Here is a 10,110-nt window from a genome sequence, read left to right as displayed (position 1 = left end):
AACTTCAGCAGAAAAGGGAGAGCTCACGCACGGGCGCACATGATCACGATTATTTCCGAACGTAATATTTCTCATCGGAAGAAGACGCTTATCAAAATTTTAAATTTTGCATTGAGGCAACAAACTTGCATAACTAAATTCTGCGAACCGGCACTCAGCAAGCATCAGCACAGGTATTACTGTTTGCGTGGGAGTACCATTTCCTACGTTCACGCACTCTGTGCACACACGAGGAGCACGCATAGTGCGAGTGTAGTTAGCAAGCACGATTACTTCCCTTTGAATGGTACGACCCGGTTGAAAAGCGCTCTCCTAGTTGTTGGTGCTGCGTCGACGATGTCACTCCCAGCCAGCGCCTCCTCTATTTTTCTAAAAATAAAGGAGGCGCTGTCGCAGGATACATGCTGCTGCGTAGTTGACGAGCTTAGGCACGCTAATAATTCGCATGCTTTCTTTGCGACGTGCGCCCAATTTTCAGCAACCAGACACAAAGGCAACGCACTACCCGGCACATGCTTATAGATGCTGCGAGACAAAAAGAACCATTGAACAATCAATATCGTACATTATAGTTTAGCATAGAAAGAAATTCAATAATGTATTTTCGAGGTTCTTAAACGTGCATCCAATGCACTATACGAGCGTTTTTACTTTCCGCCTAAATGCGGCCGTCACGTCCTCAGTGCGCGCCTGAAGGCGAGAAGCGAAATATCACTGAAGTTGAACGTTTCAGAAGACGTTCCCAGTTGTTAGCCGTATTTCCACGTATTGTGTGGAATATAGAATTGCGCGGCATCATTTCGCCGTTACTTCGCCTACAAGAAGCACGTGTGTCGCTTCACGCAAAGGCCGCTGGCATTAGCGCCGATGAGCGTACACCTGACTTCGGCTGTGGGGAAGCAAGTGGAGAAAATGCATCGGTAACTGATGCCTCAACTTCATCAGATACAAACAGTGATGACACTGCTTCGAACTTGGACTTCATTGCGACAATCAGGGAAGCAGATAGCGATGTTCTACGTCAGAATAATGGAAAAGTTGAAACTACCGTTGAGTACCACAGATGACATTTTCACCGTTGTGAAAACCCTCATTTATGATGTCATGGAAGGGATGTTCAAAAAAAACTGCAAAGCTCCGAGAGGAAAAAATGTGGCACCATGCACAATAGAAAACCTGGCATGCCAAAAGAATACTGCGGATATTGTTGTCAAGATATTTTCCGACTTGACAAGTACTCACGTGAGAAAAAAAAAACATCTCGGAGCACTTTATTTAGACTGAAGCTACTCAGATGCCACTGCAGACCGGCAGTTACAAAGACTTTACATGTTATATTTCTATCTCTAAACTGTTGACAAATTTCCTGAAATGCGAGGACTTGCTAGAATGCATTTCACAGTACGTGTCAAAATTGCAAGATGTGCTCTATGACTTTGCTGATGGCAGTGCATTCAGTCAGTACCGTCAGCTTGCACAGGATGCCAGTCATGGCACTATATTTGTGCTTTTGTACACTGATGAGCTGGAGCTTGTAAACCCTCTTGGTGGTGCTGCTGGACGGCACAAAATTTTACCAGTTAACTTTTCTATTTTGAATCTATATCCTCGGCATCGGTCAAAACTCAGTGTCATTCACTTGCTTCTAGTTGTGGAGTACCATGTCATGCTGCGACATGGCCTGGCCTAAGTGCTACTGCCACTCGTGCAGGACATAAATTTAATACAAAAGAATGGAGGGGGCACTGGCAGTCTGCACTTTAATGTTGTGACTGTGGCATTCTCGGGAGATAACCTCTCAATGCACCGCTTGGCAGGTCTCCAGTGCTGCTTTAGCAGCGGTACAGTCTGCCATTACTCCTTAGCTCAGCACAGACAATTGCGGATGCTGCATAATTTGGATGACTGTATCGAGAGGACAAGTGTAGCACACAAGAGCCACCTTAAAGCATTCACACTGGACCCAGCTATAAATGGGCCCTTGTACGGCATTACAAATGTATCGCTATTGCAAGGCCTTGAAGATATTGATGTCAATGAACAATTACCTCCTGATGCCATGCATCACATACTTGAAGGGGGTATTGACTGCGTTCTTCGCCATGTTTTGGAAGGTTTAGTTGCTGATGGAGTGATCCACAAGCAGGACCTTGGAAAAACATTGTCCTTCAAGTATGGCTTTCATGACAAAAAGGCCATACCTCCTGCCATTAGGGACGCATTTCGTAGTGGCAAAGCCAGCCTTAGGTGATCAGCAAGCCAAAAATGGTGCCTCTTTCGGCTGCTTCCCCAAATATATGCAGAGTACATTCCTGAAGGCAACCCTCATTGGATGGTGTACTTGGCATTCGGGCATCCCAAAGCCACTGAGAAACCAGCACTCTTCGAAGTTCACTTTCATGTAGGCACAAAAAGGCACTTAAAAGCGGATCCTATAACGGCATATACTTCTGTTGGCATTATATGTCACAGGCACCTTCCCTTCAGGATGCTCAATGGCTGGCTTTCGCATCGTTTCTGCACATTGAAAAAATGGCTATTTCGCCCCTGTTTTGATTATTTGTCAAGATATAACTTCTGAACAATGCTTTGATGCACACATGCCGAAACCCATCTTTTCTTATGGCTGCTGGTGACATTGAACCCGGGTTGACGCGGTGGAACGCATAGAAATGCATCTGGTGCGCTGTTGAAGGGTGTGGTTTGTCATGGCCCCTTTATGTGCCTCATGCTTTCTGTTTATGTGCCATATTGCCTGCATCTTCGAGTGTTACAGATGGATAATGGTCACCACGGCCGATTTTATTTGTAAGGCAAATTACAATAAAGAATTACTATGTATCGATTAGCAGACATCAACTGTGCCACTGTACATATTACTAGTTGGCTGTGCATACAATGTTGTAGAAGTGTACTTTTTTGTTTGTTTTTTTCTTGCTTCTGGAAGAACCATAATGTATTTGATCAGACTATTGTGATGCCTTATTGAAACTGTGGCAGACACCTGCTTATTTCTTCCACAGAGTCTTAAAACAGTTTCTTGCTCAGGTAGTGTGCTTTTGTTCATCATAGTATATTTGTTTTTACTTTTGTTATATGTTAATTAGATTACTTTCGCTTTTAATCATTGTAGTGCGATTCTTTAAAAATCATTGGATGGCAGTACTTTTGAATTGTGCAGATTTATTATGTTATTAGCTAGTAAAAGGTGACAGGCTCTTAAATGGCAATTTGGGCTCGTTGATAATTTATTACAAGCAGTAGAAGTATAGCACAACTATGTATAGGCTTTTAAGGACTGGCATGGCAAAGTAAGGCTGATAATTATGTGGACTGGTGGGAAAGAGGGATTTCATGAAGGAGTAGCTAAAAACTAATTTTTGGCGTGGAGTAGAGGTAGAACACCCGACTTCAAATCTGAAGGTCGTAAGTTCGAATCCTGCTCGATCCCACCACATTTTCAGGCATGGAGTGGTGCCTGACACCGGCAAAAAAAAATACATATTGCCGAGAGCTAGTGGGGCTATACTAGTGCAGGTACAACCAAACTAGGCAGGCCCACTAAGCTTCATCAAAGCCACTGCCTCACCAGAACAGGAATTGGCCTCCCTGGTGCAGTATTCGGCCACTACCTCCCTAATGACTCCGACAATTAACCCATGGCCCTCAGTTCCCAGTGGCTGCGGAGCACCTGACCAAGGCGGCGGTCAGACCTGCTACGCGGCAGAGGGTGCTAAGAATCTCTGGGTCAAGACAGGCCGCCAATGGAAACTGAACCTGGCAACGTTCAACACGCGCACCCTCTCGAGTGAGGCTAGCTTAGCAGGACTATTTGAAGAATTATCAGGCATTTCCTGGGATATTATTGGCCTTAGTGAGGTTAGAAGAACTGGTGAGGCTTACACAGTGCTGACTAACGGCCACGTCCTCTGCTACAGAGGTCTTCCAGATAAGAAAGAATCCGGGGTAGGATTTTTAGTGCATAACAACATAGCGGGCAACATTGATGAATTCTACAGCATAAATGAGAGGGTAGCAGTTGTAGTAATAAAGCTGAATAGGAGGTACAAAATGAAGGTAGTACAAGCCTATGCCCCAACCTCTAGTCACGATGATGAAGAAATAGAACAGTTTTATGAAGATGTTGAACTAGCAATGAGAAAGGTGCAAACTCAGTATACTTTAGTCATGGGCGACTTCAATGCAAAAGTGGGGAAAAAGCAGGTTGGTGAGCAAGCAATTGGCAACTACTGCATCGATTCTAGGAATGCAAGAGGAGAGATGTTAGTAGAATTCGCGGAAAGGAATAGGCTCCGAATAATGAATACCTTCTTCAGGAAGCGCAGCAACAGGAAGTGGACCTGGAAAAGCCCTAATGGAGAAACAAGGAATGAAATAGATTTCATACTCTCTGCCGATCCAAGCATAGTGCAGGATGTAGTAGTGTTAGGTAAGGTTAAGTGCAGTGACCATAGGTTAGTGAGGTCTCGGATTTCTCTCAATTTGAAGAGAGAGAGAGTGAAATTAGTCAAGAGGAAACAGGCCAACCTAGAGGCAGTAAGGGTAAAAGCAGACCAATTTAGGCTGGTGCTTGCAAACAAATATGCAGCTTTAGAAAAGGAAGATAAAGACAACATAGAAGTAATGAATGAAACCGTAACTAGGTTGATCTCAGAAGCAGCAATTGAAGTGGGAGGTAGGGCACCAAGGCAACCAGTAGGTAAGCTCTCCCAAGAAACAAAGGACCTAATAAAGAAACGACAGAAGATGAAAATATCCAACTCAAGAGATCAGATAGAATTCTCTGAACTGTCAAAACTAATCAACAAGAAAAAAGTAAGGGATATTCGAAATTATAACGTGGGAAAGATTGAGGAAGCCGTAAAATATGGACGCAGCATTAAATCAGTAAGAAGAAAGCTTGGCATAGGACAAGGCAAGATGTATTCACTGAAAGATAAGCATGGTAATATCATCAGCAATTTCGATGACATAGTAAAAGCAGCGGAAGAATTCTATACTGACCTGTACAGTGCCCAAAACAGCCAAGCTACTTTCATTCAAAATAGTGATGAACCGGATACAGAGGCTCCTTCTATAACTAGCGCTGAAGTTAGAAGGGCCTTGAAAGACATGACCAGGGGAAAAGCTGCTGGAGAAGATGGAATAACAGTAGATTTAATCAAAGATGGAGGAGATATCATGCTTGAAAAGCTTGCAGCCCTTTATACGCAATGCCTCACAACTTCATGTGTACCAGAGAGCTGGAAGAACGCCAACATTATACTAATCCATAAGAAGGGAGACGTTAAAGAACTGAAGAATTATAGACCCATTAGCTTGCTTTCAGTATTGTATAAAATATTCACCAAGATAATTTCCAATAGAATCAGGGCAACACTTGACTTCAGCCAACCAAGAGAACAGGCTGGCTTCAGGAAGGGATATTCTACGATGGATCATATCCATGTCATAAATCAGGTAATCGAGAAATCTGCGGAGTACAATCAACCTCTCTACATGGCTTTCATAGATTATGAAAAGGCATTTGATTCAGTAGAGATACCAGCAGTCATAGAGGCATTGCGTAATCAAGGAGTACAGGAGGCATACGTGAATATCTTAGCAAACATCTACAAGAATTCCACAGCTACCTTGGTTCTCCACAAGAAAAGTAGAAAGATACCTATCAAGAAAGGGGTCAGGCAAGGAGACACAATCTCTCCAATGCTATTCACTGCATGCTTAGAAGAAGTATTCAAGCTGTTAGACTGGGAAGGCTTAGGAGTGAGGATCAACGGCGAATATCTCAGCAACCTTCGGTTTGCAGATGACATTGTCCTATTCAGCAACAACGGAGACGAATTACAACAAATGATTGAGGACCTTAATCGAGAAAGTGTAAGAATTGGGTTAAAGATGAATATGCAGAAGACAAAGATAATGTTCAATAGCCTGGCAAGAGAAAAAGAATTCAGGATAGCCAGTCAGCCTCTAGAATCTGTAAAGGAGTACGTTTATCTAGGTCAATTACTCACAGGGGACCCTGATCACGAGAAAGAAATTTACAGAAGAATAAAATTGGGTTGGAGTGCATACGGCAGGCATTACCAAATCCTGACTGGGAGCTTACCACTGTCGTTGAAAAGAAAAGTGTACAATCATTGCATTCTACCGGTGCTAACATATGGGGCAGAAACTTGGAGGTTAACAAAGAAGCTCGAGAACAAGTTAAGGACCGCACAAAGAGCGATGGAACGAAAAATCTTAGGACTAACGTTAAGAGACAGGAAGAGAGCGGTGTGGATCAGAGAACAAACGGGGATAGCCGATATTCTAGTTGACATTAAGCGGAAGAAATGGAGCTGGGCAGGCCATGTAATGCGTAGGATGGATAACCGGTGGACCATTAGGGTTACAGAATGGATACCAAGAGAAGGGAAGCGCAGTCGAGGTCGGCAGAAAACCAGATGGGATGATGAAGTTAGGAAATTTGCAGGCGCAAGTTGGAATACGCTAGCGCAAGACAGGGGTAATGGGAGATCGCAGGGAGAGGCCTTCGTCCTGCAGTGGACATAAAATATAGGCTGATGATGATGATGATGAATTCAGGACAACAATGATTCGAAAGCATTTTTGATGCATAACACCTAATGCTCGTGGCATCTGAACATGCGACATCTCATCTGTAAAGGTTGCCAGTTTGGCTGACAACACTTTAAGTTTGCTTTCGTTTGAAAGCAGTTTTAAATTAAGGTAGTGAAGGAACAAGCGTAAATAAATGCACTCTTTATTACAGCATCGCAAGATTGCTTTATTGTCACACACCTTTGCCAGCAATCTCGGTAATTTTTAAGCAATCAAGATTGATGGCATTCAACAACATTGATGGAAATTCATGAAACAAGTAATTATTGCAAGACATGACAACAAAGCAGCAAACACAACAAAATCGGCAATTGTGTCGTTTATGGTTGGCTCTGGCGTCTGTATTTCTTTTCATAAGCCGTGCAGGTTATAGAAGCAATTAAGTCGCGTCTTTTGATGTGCTGAACTTCCACTTCGATGATGTACATATAAAGGTCCAGTGCTTGTTCCAGTTAGCCATGTATTCTAAAAGGAATAAAAAATTCAATTGTGAAAATGTCATTCTCAAATGCAGTAACGCATTACACTGAAAAAAGTGGACGAAGTTTTTTTTTAAACCGAATATGATGTAGCATGGTGCATGAAAAACAAATCAGATCACTTGGCCTTGTTTGTTTTGAACCACGTAAACAACATAGTTAAAATAGCTGTAGAATAATATGTTACGATTTGCATAAAAACTTGACAAGAGACTACAGTTGCTTTCAAATTCCGCCCCCACCGCAATCGGCCACAGGAACCGGAGTCGAAGCCGCGACCATAAGGAAATAAAGCATCATAGCCACTGCGGCCATAAATTTCAGTGGCGATCGATTTCGGGATACTATCGGTCACTTTCTGCACCGCTTTGATTACACGTACGCGTTTCCACATATTTGTTTTTTGTTAACGCAACTTAATAGGCACTTTCGCCCTAATAATAATCGCACGAGAGCCGCATGTACCGCGAGAATAAAGAAAAGAAATATCCTTAAGCATTATCCCCTACATGAGCAAGAAGATCTATAGATTACCAATACATTTTAAGGTTTTGTTTGCATCTCGGTGCAGTAAATACTGTCTAAAAGGTCTGCGTCTAAAACGTATAGCCTATTGCTGAGAGCAATTCGTATGCGCATACCAATGATCGAGAATAAAATAACTTGCCTGTTTTGCGATCAACCTTTCTCCACCGACGTTCATGATATCGCCTGCGCATCGTTGCGCGATGAAGTATCCATGCAGCACATTGAAGGCACTCAAACACAGTCAGTGGGTGAAGTGATCGCCTATGGTGCTCGTAGAGATGGAACCGATCGGTCGCAACCGATGAAATCGCAATGCGCTACACGGTGCAACTCATTTTCAGGTCCCGGGGTGCTCGCGCTAAGGGAGGAAAGTTCCTCCATTTACGTTTGCCGCAAGAGGGCGCAGCGCGTGAACCTTGCTCGAAGGAGGAACTCGCTGGCCTGAAGTAGGAACAGAGCCCGTTGCTCCATTCTCACTCCCTTTTTTTAGAGTGTAAGCTTTCACTCGCACATACAGCGTGCGGCGCGCGGCGACGTCGTTAATTTGTTTCGACTTTATACAGGTCCTCACGGCGCCGACCACGGCGACGGCACAAATGCGCTTGGTGTGTCCATATACAGTGAACTCTCGCTTTAGTGAACTTCAAGGGAGCCAAGGGAATTGGCTACTAAGCTGAAAGTTCACTAAGCTGGATATTCACTGGAATATGGAACAGCACAGGGCACAGTAGAAATCGAGTCAAAAGTGTGAAATGCAATTTATGGAGTTATGGCTTATCGAGCGTAAAAGTTACGTTGCTGCCTATGTCATGTTGAAAAAAAAATATGCAATTTTCATTTGCACCGGTGCTCGTAATGCGCAAGAAGTATCAAAGCAGTCCAGAGTGTCTGTGTTAATGTACACTTCCTCTGGCACAGCTTGTTGCTGAGACACGAAGTCTCAACTTTCCAAGGCATCCTACAGCCTCTGCTAGAATTGCAGGATTTGAATCTGCCTCTGCCATTGCATTTTACTCGTCACACTCTTCTTCTTCGGAACAAACACAGGAAGCAATTTCCGGATCAGATAGTTCAGCACAGGTAATGAGCTCACGGTAAGACTGCACAGTCTTCAAACGAAGTGTTGCTGTCAACATCAAGCTGGTGACAGACCTCTGTCACCAGCTGGATGTTGTTCATTCAAATGAAATATTTGCTGATCGCAAATTTGTTTAACTGAAACTTTTTTTGCATACAATGCATAGAAAAACCACCGAGGATAATCTAAAAGCTCGTTAATCTGGAATATTTCTTTAACCAACGTTCGTATTACTGAGAGTTTACTGTAATTGCTATCGCAATAATACACAACTGAATCTATGCGCTCCAGCTATGGTAAGCTTCGCAGTACAATAAATAAATAAATGGAACAATAAATAAACGCAGAAATAAATGCCGATATTGCAAAAAAGATGTTTATTTCACTGCTTTTTCGTTTAAATAACTTGAACACATTACTAAATGGCGACGCAAGAGAAAACCCAAGCTTAAAAAAACTGTACACACATGTACTGTATAACTACCAACATGACTTCTCTAACAAAATGTAATTGCCAGAATAATAATATTTGAAAACTGAACTTCGTGTAAAATACCCGAAGAAGCTTGATGAAAGTGGTCACATTCTATTTTTCTTGCCTATTGTTTTTTGGAAAACTAGTGAGAGAGACACTTTCATAGCTGACTGAAACATTTATTTCGGAATCATGAAAGTGCCAAATGCTGTTGCAAAGCTGCCTATACAAAAGAATTTGGAAACTAGTTAAGCTCTGGTTGCCAACATTTTCTTTACAGTTGCTCAACATTGTTGAGTCCTTATAGAGTGTAGGTAAAGTGAATATCGCAAATAAGGGCCCGAACAGAAACGCCATACCGCACGGAAGGTTTAGCGACGCTCTCATACATCATTACTTCAATTTTACGTAGAGTTGTGCACCTCCATTTTCTCGAAATAAATTTCTGATGCGACGGCTTCTAGCTGGATTTGTGGACTCTATTTTGTCTTGATACACGTGCGCTAACGAACGCAACCTTCGTTGTTACCCACTGCTGAATACACTTCATTAAACTCCCGCCTAAAGATGTGTATGATAGTGACCGCCGGGCTATTGCTTCACCACGCTTACTCAGGTTGCATAAGCGAGGTTTTTGGATGCCTCGAGCGGCCAATTAAACCCATCTTTATAAAAGTATTTTACGGCCCTCGAACTCTGTGCAAGACCGGTAGTTATATGTCTGCAGATGACTACAAATACAGGATATCCCTTTGTAAGAAGCACGTTTTAAACGGTATCTTGTATCTTTATCAAGTAGTTCCCATAAGTAATTGGCTTCTTCCTAATAAAAGGAAAATGGAGAAAGGAGTAGCAAGAGCGACAACGTCCAACGCCGCTTTTAAGCACAATAACTTCTCTAC

This window comes from Dermacentor silvarum, chromosome 5 (assembly GCF_013339745.2).
Source record: "Dermacentor silvarum isolate Dsil-2018 chromosome 5, BIME_Dsil_1.4, whole genome shotgun sequence".
In the NCBI taxonomy this organism is placed as follows: Eukaryota; Metazoa; Arthropoda; class Arachnida; order Ixodida; family Ixodidae; genus Dermacentor; species Dermacentor silvarum.
This window is presented reverse-complemented; position numbering follows the sequence as displayed.